This window comes from Puma concolor, chromosome B4 (assembly GCF_028749965.1).
Source record: "Puma concolor isolate L17-30 chromosome B4, mPumCon1.1.hap2, whole genome shotgun sequence".
Lineage (NCBI taxonomy): Eukaryota > Metazoa > Chordata > Mammalia > Carnivora > Felidae > Puma > Puma concolor.
Window position 1 is genome coordinate 51593435 of NC_141673.1, and position 10068 is coordinate 51603502.

The window sequence follows — 10068 nt, forward strand, 5'->3', positions numbered from 1 at the left end:
CAGGCGTCCCTAGAGAGTCAACTTTAATCAGCAAGTGTTTACCGCTATCTTCTGTGCCAGCCACTGCGCTAAAGCTGGTTATTTAAGGGCAAATAAGAAACAGTCCTTGTCTCTGATGAGCCGCTAAAGGAGATGCAATTTAGAATACTTACAGCAAAATAACAGCAAAGACATACAACCTAAATTATGCTTGCACAATTCTAAGTGCTTTGTGCATATTAACTCACTGAATCCCCACAATAACGTTATGAGGCGGACCCCTCTTTTACAGATGAGAAAACTGAGACAGGAAGAGGTTGAATCACGTACTCAAGGTTACACAGCTACGAAATGTCAGAGCTAGGATTTAAATCAAGGTGAGTCTGGCTCCCAAGTTTAGCTGTTAGCATTACAAACATGGCCTCCAAGTATTCTCCTACCAAATACTTACAGGAAACAAAAGATTGCAAATAGCCCTGATCTAGGGGACTAGAGGAAAGTGTCACAGAGGAGGGGATATTAGAGCCAGGTCTTCAGGGCTAGCCAGGAGCGAGCCGGATGGAAAAGGGAGAAAGGCAATTTTGGCCTCAGGACCCAGTGTCCCCAAATGCACACGAGTGTGCGTGGACGGCACCATGAATGAACGATAGAGGGTCCTAGGAGCTGAAGACGAAAAGCCAATAGCAATCACCTGGGAAGTTAAATCCAGAACTACAGTGTTATCTAGCTCACATCTGAAAATGTTTAATATTAATGTTCACCTTTGCAAAGAGAGATTCACAGAGCCAGGAATGTCTGTCTACGATAGCCTTGAATGTGGGGTGTGGTGGACACTGAGATGCACCACCCAGAACCCTTTCCAAGGATGAAAGACTTCCTCTCCCAGCTGCTGGGAGTGCTGCCAGCAGAGAGCCCTCAGCAGTCAGCCCCCTATGGGGACCGCATCCGCTGGAGAGAGCTGCCTCACGGAAGGCTATGACCCTTTCCTGGGATGCCGGCATCCAGCGACCGGTCAGTGTTGGGGTACGAAGGCCAGCCTCCCAGGCCAACTCGGGGCAGGATGCAGGGCCAGCCCAGCTTTGGACGCCCCTGTAGAGTCAGCTGCAGGCCTGGGTGAGGCTGCGTCACAGCCTGACTTCTGCCTCTGCCCAACCCTGCCTCCTGGAGAACCCAACCAGTGCCAGTTAGTACCAGGAATTGTTGGGAAGGCAGATGTGGGGGTCCAGTTTTGGAGTTCTTGGCTGGCAATTTGAATTCCACCACTGGGTTAGGTGGTGCCCCGGGGTGACCCCTGGTACGAGCAGCAGTGAAACTGTGAACGCCTTTGCCAGTGGTGAACTGCGGTGACAGAACGGTGACCAGTGGGATGGGAATCTCTAGCTGGTGCAGTGTAGTAGGAGTTTGCGAAATGTACGGGAAACAAGAACTAGGAGGATCGGGGGATTGGTTGGCGATACCTACGCTCAGTTGACACTCTGGAAAAAAAAATGATTATGATGAAGAACTAAGGGTGACTGACATTTAAAATTTAAGAGTGAAAGCCAGAGACGGCCTGCTTGGTAGCATAAAGAGCCTCTCATCTCCTGGAGGGAGGGCAGAGAAAGCTGAAGAACAGACCGAGACTTAATCATAACAGTAGCAGAGCTCAAAAGGTTAAGCTCCCAAACAAGGCAGATCTGTTATGCCAATTTCAGGGCCCTGGATGGGGGGGGGGGGGGCGGCGTGGAGGGGAGTTCGTCCCTGGCACATGGACAGGACATCTGGATTGATGTGCATGAGAATCATGAAATCCCAGATTCCCCTGAACCCACTGAGCCTGCACAAGGGGCCCACTCTTCCTGTTAAGGACTAGCATTTTCCCCGGCTTGCTATGAGGTCAATAGCTAGGATTCAGCCACAGTATAACCCAGCCAAGGACATACTGGGCCTGATAAGGGAGGCAGGGTCTAGACCCCAAAGAGCCGGTGAAAGGGCAGGAGCAGCGATGATCCATTCTGGTCTGGATGTAGTGAATGCTTGATGAAGTGTGGTAGACTCTGTAAGGCTGGATAAAGGTTAGTCTATCCAGGATAGAGGATTTAACACCCTGGCAAGGACCCCGGGAGACAGCACGAACACAGGACTAAGAGGCCTCCTAGAAAAAGAATGGAGCACACTTAGTGAGGTAATCGTGCCAGAATTGCCATGACAGACGGCCAGAGAAGGTTTTCAGGCTCAGAGAGATGGGCACGTGGCAGCGGATATGCTACCCGAGGCCGGAAAACCAGCAGAGGCCCTCGTTCAGCAGAAACAGGGGAGGAGCACCATTTGCCAAGCAATCAGGGATATGCTGGTAAGAGGGGCACCAGTATCCTAGGGTCAGTGGCAGCTGTTGTGTAAGCCATTCCCGGTAGCAATGGGAGCGATAAGACCCCCTCAGGGAGACATAATTATGGTAATGAGAGGCAACGTCACAAAGGCAGACAGAGGGGGGTCTACGCTCCGAGTAACACGGCCATTGTCAGTAGAACAGTGTCCTTAAGGGCAAAATAGATGGGCGGCCAGGGAGTGTACTACTGAATCCACTAAATCAAAAGAGATCAAGGTGGATAATCAGGAAGCTGCAGCCACTCATCCCAATAAAACGTTTCTGAACCTGAGCCAGTTTGGGGACCTGTAACGCAGTGGCTGAAGAAGAGGCTAGGTCCCCAGAAAGAAGGACCCTGCAATACCACAGCAAGTGAACACAGTAATGATTCCACCGCCCTTCTCGAAAGAAGCTTATGGTCCACTTACGAGGGAAAAGGCACGATGCCAACCAGAGGCTCAAAGCATTGATTGCTTTGCCTCCCTATAAGCATGTGATCACATGGGAGTCAAATAATAAAATAAATGGACTTCTGGCTTGTGTCTGGTTCCCAATGAGTCCACTGGGATTGCGGACAAACCCAGTGGTCATTTCCCTGGTCCCCAAATTGAAATAGATTTTGTAATTGAAATAGAGATACTTGGGGGCGCCTGGGTGGCGCAGTCGGTTAAGCGTCCGACTTCAGCCAGGTCACGATCTCACGGTCCGTGAGTTCGAGCCCCGCGTCAGGCTCTGGGCTGATGGCTCAGAGCCTGGAGCCTGTTTCTGATTCTGTGTCTCCCTCTCTCTCTGCCCCTCCCCCATTCATGCTCTGTCTCTCTCTGTCCCAAAAAATAAATAAACGTTGAAAAAAAAAAAAAAGAAATAGAGATACTTTGTAGCTGGCTGACCGCTCCATTGATCTCTGGGCCTAGGGGGGTCAGAGCTATCCCAGAGACCAGGAATAGTCAAATAGAAGTCTCTGAAACTGGCCCCTCCCTTCAACCCAAATAGCCAAAAACCATACTGCATGCCAAAGAAATGACCTAAGTTAGGGAGGGAAAGAATGTTTGGGCTTGCTCTATATTTCTTATCGAGATCAATATGCTTCGTAGCTGGGTCCCTTTAGGAACCGGACATCAAGGTTATTTCATCTCCAAGGCCTCCAAACTGAAAAAATAATTGCTAATGATGATTTCGTTACAGTCATTATAATCCACTTCTATTAGGATGAAACTACTTGAAAAATCCACAAAAACTTTTAAAATCGGATTGTGCCTTTCTATAGTCTCAGGTGCTCTTATAAAGACACATTCAACTAAAGAGTGCTAATACTGTTTGCTAGAAAAAGAGAGCTTTTCCTTAAAAAAAAAAAAAAAAAAAAAGAACAAAAACAGAAAAGCAAACAAAACAACAAACAAGCCAAAAAACAAGCTACATGTTTTCATCCGGGACAGAGTGGGGGTAAGATGGCAGCACCCAGGGAGCTGGTCAGGGGGCTACAGTCAGTGGATCTGGACGGCCTGGCTGTGCTGACCTATGCCAGATTTACCGGTGCCCCACTCAAGGTGCGGAAGGTCACCAACTCCTGGTGGAGCCCTTCAGAAACTCTGCCTGCCCTTCGGACTCGTCAGGGAGAGGCCATCTTGAGACCACACAAGGTCACCACTCACCTTGGAAAAGAGAAGTACAAAGCCAATAAATGAGATCTCACCCTGGCAGGGAGCAGACCCCTTGGCCTTCATGTCTCCGCTGGAAGGGAAGCTGCGCCCCGCACGCTTGAGTAGACACCAAGAACTACGGGGACGTGCCCCGGAAGTGGTATGCAGCGGCCATGCCCTTTCCCCTCAACTTCTTCCTTCCTGGCTGCAGGCAGTGGCAGTTCCCCGTGGCTGCGGCTGCTGCGGGGGGAGCTCAGGCTTGAGAACGGGGAAGAGCTGGAGCAGGAGCTGGAGCAAGAGACGCGGGGACGCCCGACCCTGCTGTCTCAGCACCTAGGCTCTCAGACATTCTTTTTTGGAGATGCCTCCACCGCCCTGGACACCTTGGTCTTTGGCTTCTTGACCTGCTGCTGCAGGCAAAGCTGCCCAGTGGGAAGGCGCAGGCTCACCTTCCTGACTGCGCCACCTCTGTGCCTACTGCACCCACATCCTCAACCTCTGCTTCCCCTGGGATGGAGCTGGGGTGCCACCTCCATGCCAGACGGTGACTGAGGAGGAACCACAGCCCACGGGTGCTGGCGGGACCGGCAGCCATGATGGTCTACGCCTCGCTCATTAGCGTTGTTTCTATCCAGCAACGCCTGCTCCGACCCCAGGCACGCAGTCCCTGGGCACAGTTGAGGACGATGAAGAGGAACAATTAATTCGTCCTCTTGCGCCCAGGACTGATTTTTCTACTGGCATGCATTCCAGAAGCCCCTGTTTTTCCCCGTTGTTGGTAGCCTGGAAATGGGGTGCCCACTCCCAGAGAAGAAAGCTGTCCACACTGAGAAGAGAAACCAAAAAGCTATTTTCATTAAGTGTGTGTATGTGTATAAGGTATGTGTCACCATTGGAGGAAGATTTTTGATATTTCGGTCAAGCGGCCTTCATAGATCGTTTCTAAAAGAGTGGGCTTAGGGCGCCTGGGTAGCTCCCCCGGTTAAGCCTTCGACTTTTGATGTCAGCTCAGGTCATGATTTCACGGTTCGTTAAGATAGAGCTCTAGGTCAGGCTCCGTGCTAACCGTGCAGAGCCTGCTTGGGATTCTCTCTCTCCCCCTCCCTCTCCCTCTGCCTCTCCCTCGCTCTTTCTTGCTCTCAAAATAAATACATGAACATTTAAAAGGGTAAACGTGGTTCCTTAGAGATTTCGCTTCAGTCAACAAGACGGCAAGAGTACACTGAAAGGATTCTCAGAAATTACAGACTGTATCTTTCTCATATCCCTGCATACTTCCCACAACTAATGCATTGTTTGGCAGGAGGCAATGAAAATCTCAGGGCTCCGGCAGCTCACAAATAGTTCTAATTTCCGAAGTATTTCCATAAATGTTCATGAGTTCTCCATATTCACCTTATCAGGGTAGACAAGGCCCTGCCCTGTTTGACCTCTTCTCCATTCTGGGTGCCTTCTCAAATGGTTAAAAATATAACAGGACCCGAGAACATTTATTTAGAATTATTTGCACGTCAACCATTTTTGCTCTTAAAACACAAAAACCGAAAGCCATGGAATTTACATTCGACCCCTTTTTTGTGATTAATGTGGTGTTCTGTGTAAGTGTGAGTGAAAACAGTTAATATGTGTGAATCACTTAATTCCAGGCAGTGGCAAAGACCTCTAAAATACTCTGAACAATGCTGAATTATTATTATCATCATCATTATTTTTATCGAAGAGATTTCGACCACATACTCCCGGTCATAGAGCACCTACGTTTTATTTTGGACAAGACAGTGATTTTGACTCCCACCTCCCCCCACCCCCCATCCCCCAGCCCCAGCCCCGCCCCAGTGTTTTCAACTTTTAAAATTAGTTGGTAATGGGGCGCCTGGGTGGCGCAGTCGGTTAAGCGTCCGACTTCAGCCAGGTCACGATCTTGCGGTCCGTGAGTTCGAGCCCCGCGTCGGGCTCTGGGCTGATGGCTCAGAGCCTGGAGCCTGTTTCCGATTCTGTGTCTCCCTCTCTCTCTGCCCCTCGCCCGTTCATGCTCTGTCTCTCTCTGTCCCAAAAATAAATAAACGTTGAAAAAAAATTTTTTTTTTAAATTAGTTGGTAACGTTGAAAAACTCAGGGCCTTACAAATCTCGGATGTTTTAGCTGCTGGATCCAGCTTCTCCCGTGGCACGGTCATCAGGCACCGACTCGGGCTAGTCTCCAGTTCACTGCACTCCTCCCCACATCCTATAGTCCCTCACACTGAAACAGGGCACCGGGAGCCATTTATTGTACCATTTCCTGTAGTCTGTTTTCATAACTGTTTTTTTTCTTTTTCTTTTTCTTCCTCAATGGTTCTAGTCCCCGTGGGCATTTCAGTTTCCATGCCTATCAAAGGGTGCAATGTTTGCAAATTGAAAGGGACCTCATAGTGCTGTTCTATCACTTTTCCCCCTTCTCCTTTTTGCTTCTGTCACTGCATGATCGCTACTACCAACCAGCCCGTGTCCCGTGAAGCCTTTACGTTGGTCACATATACCCTCCTGGGAAGAGAGAGTGTGGCCTCTGTGCCCAGTAACCTGACACAGTTTTCTGGGCATAGTCATTGTTGCAAATATAACTTCTCCTAGTGAGTGGATCCAACACAAGGCTGTTTCATAGAACCCGGGAGCTTTTACACTTGTTCCCAGCCCATTCCCCAAAAATAACGCCCCCACTCTATAATTACATTTACACTCATGACATGGAGAAGGTAAAAGGTAAAAAATTCCTTTTAGCAAGAATTCTATGGCTGTGTACTAGGTACAGTTCCAAACAAAAAATAACTTAGGCAATCCGGAAGGAATCGATTGTTTAGTGTTCTGTAATTGAAAAGTTATAAAGTTATAAAGAATTTAAACATGTACTTTTTAACTCCTTACTGCGTTAGCATTTAGACAGCCTATGTTAACTTATATCCACTCTAACTTTTATAAGTCAGCTTGTCTTTTCAGGACTAAGAGTTACCAGTTAGAATTGAGGATCACAAGCTTGGCATTCAAGTCTGTATGGAATACTTCCATATTTAATTCCCAAAGTCACTCTAAGTTTTGGTTGTTGTTGTTTGTCCTCAGAAAGGCCTCGTACCAACAAATGTGACTTCATTCTGTTAAGTAGCAATTCGCTGGAATATTGCAGATCTGAATGTATTCAGGAAATCTTCAAAATATACATTTGTAATTGGCTGACTGACAGATTCTACGTCAACGGGTTATAAGGAGAAACCATACTTCTAGCTTTGTTCTTCCAGTGCTCTTCAAATTTGACTTCTGGATCCCTTCCCTCCTCCACCCTCCCCAAGATGAAATATCGCTTCGCTTTTCCATTGCTCTTGGATAGTAAACGAATAGTCCTTCATTCTGGCATTTAAAATGAACCAGTCTATACGCTCATGACTGCTAGTCCAGTGCACTGTAAAAACCATCGTAATCCAAATTAAAGCATTTTCTGTAGACTGGAGTTGGGCGTGGGCACTGCTGTTTTTACCCCCTTTTCCTCACTTACCTTCTTCCCTCTAGCTGCTGTTCCTGACCCTTGTACGGTAAGATTGGATCAAGCAGCAGAAAAGATTAAAGAGCTGTGACAAGGCATTAACCGGTCTGGGGAGGCAGACGCTCCCGACTGATTTCTTTCTCAGTCAAGGCTATTGTCAGCTCATCAGTGAGGCTTCACCAGGGACCTCTGACTGCTACCACCTTGACATAGTGAGCTGTCTGATTAACACTGCCCCCTTGAAGGGCTTTTGGGCACTACTGTGTTAGGGTCACATCATCCCTCCAGGTAATCACTTGCTTACTGAGCAAGATCCCCTCTAAGGCAACCCCAGCCTGGCTCCCTTTTATATAGTCCACATCTGAACTCCAAGAAACATTCACCTTTCCCTACCATCAGTGGAAGTAAACTTTATTCTTTTTTTTTTTTAATTTTTTAAAATGTTTATTTATTTTTGAGACAGAGAGAGACAGAGCATGAGCAGGGGAGGGGCAGAGAGTGAGGGAGACACAGAATCCGAAGCAGGCTCCAGGCTCCGAGCTGTCTGCACAGAGCCCGACGCGGGGCTCGAACTCATGAACCGTGAGATCATGACCTGAGCCAAAGTTGGACGCTCAACCGACTGAGCCACCCAGGAGCCCCTAAAATTTATTCTATTATAGTCTTCTTTACTCTGTAATCAGACACAGTGGTGTGGCAACAGCCATAGTCTTTATACTTACTGTTCTTTGTAGACGTGAGATACCAGTCCTTATGATGTTTCCAAACTCCAGGAGGTGTGTATAAGTCCCCTGAGACATCCCCTTGAAGTCCCTGTTGTGTGTGTTGAGGTACACTCCAACAATTTTTTTTTCCAAGGAAATTCTCTCCCCGCCTCTTCCAGCCCAACTGGAAGGTGATGCTGGCCAACTTGGGTTCGCCCCCTTTGCAAGTACCACATGGGTGGTCTAGCACCTCATATTTTAACACAGGGTACTTGCAGCCAATTGCTTTATTCTTGGATTTTGGTGCCTCTGCCAAAACTGGAGCAGAATGACCCCAATTTTATCATCTAGTTACATAGTCAATCTTCTTGACTTCGGCTCAGTGGTGTGCTGGTGAACCGTGGCCATTATTAATATTTAAATTATGTAAATCTACAATTACATAGATTTTATATATATATATATATATATATATTTTTAACATTTATTTTTATTTTTGAGACAAAGAGAGACAGAGCATGAACGGGGAAGGGTCAGAGAGAGGGAGACACAGAATCTGAAACAGGCTCCAGCCTCTGAGCTGTCAGCACAGAGCCCGATGCGGGGCTCGAACTCACGGACCTCGAGATCATGACCTGAGCCGAAGTCGGCCGCTTAACCCACTGAGCCACCCATGCGCCCCAGATTATATATTTTTAAAAAAAAAGGTAACAAGGACTCAAAGGCATCGCTTTCTAATTATTTCACTTCATTTTGTTGTTATCTCCGCTTTTGAGATTATTGGTCTCTCTTCTCTGTATGGTAAAATTAACATATGATGGTGTACCACTTTACATTTCTTCCCAACTCAGCATTCCGTGACTCATTGTGGCAGGTAGAAATTCACTATGGAGAGAGTATTTACACCAAGGAAATCGGCAAATGTAACAAATCAGGTGCTCCCCGCCCCCCCCCTCCCCATCTTGTGGTTAAACGTTTGCCAATTCACCACTGCTTAGTACACACTCCTCAGAGATGCGGAAAAACTAGCAAGATAGCAGGTGCAGTCCACTCCCAGGCAGCTCATCTCAATATAAAAGGGCTGCTTTGTAAGTGCTAACCTTTCCCAAGATCAATAGATTCAGCACGTCTCTCTCTCCCATGCTTGCAGTTCTTGGGAGATCAAATTGGTTCCTCCTCACAGGTATCCACCCTTAATACATTTTCAAGTAAAAGTCTGAGATTAGACAAAGAAGCTCCCGCAGCTGCACATTCCTTGGCAGCCCACATCATAAATGCTTTTGCAAAAATGCCTCACCCAATTTTTTAAACTGTTCTGGGCTACAGTTAATAGCTGATGAAAATAATGACTTTTAAATATGCCACTGCACAATTAGGCCACTAAAGCAACGGAGACACTTTGAGGAGCTCGAGCCTAGGCAATAAGACAAAGATACCTGCAGGAGGAGAGCAAAATATCTACAGGAAAAAGGTAGAGCTTGCAGGTCAAAATTTGCATCTACACAGTCAAATGGAATCAATGTGAATGACACTGGAAAAGAAACAACCTCTCACTTCTTACTCAGTAGTATACATTTGAGCATTAAAGAATCTTTTCATGTTGATTTGCTCCACACTTGGTGGGGGGGGCGGGGGGGGGGGGAGAGCGAACAACACCATTGTTTCTCAGAGGTCGGGAGAGGGTAGGGAATGCTCATTCTCTAAAAGTGGAATCTTTTTCACAAATTTTAGAAGGAACTTGTTGACATGATAGTTATTCACTTTAAAGAAAATAATGTGAAAGCGAAGCAAAATTATGAGGCATACAGAACGGGATTGTTGCTGAATGGGAGGACCTCTTTTATGAACTCGACCCCCTGCTTGGCTGTGTCCTGAGCTCTCGCATGTT

General features: G+C 47.2%; 1 pseudogene; it reads left to right on the forward strand.

The window, feature by feature from the left end:
• Nucleotides 1-3774: 3774 nt before the first annotated feature.
• Nucleotides 3775-4816, forward strand: LOC112863811 (metaxin-1 pseudogene; annotated as a pseudogene).
• The last annotated feature ends 5252 nt before the right edge of the window (nt 4817-10068 follow it).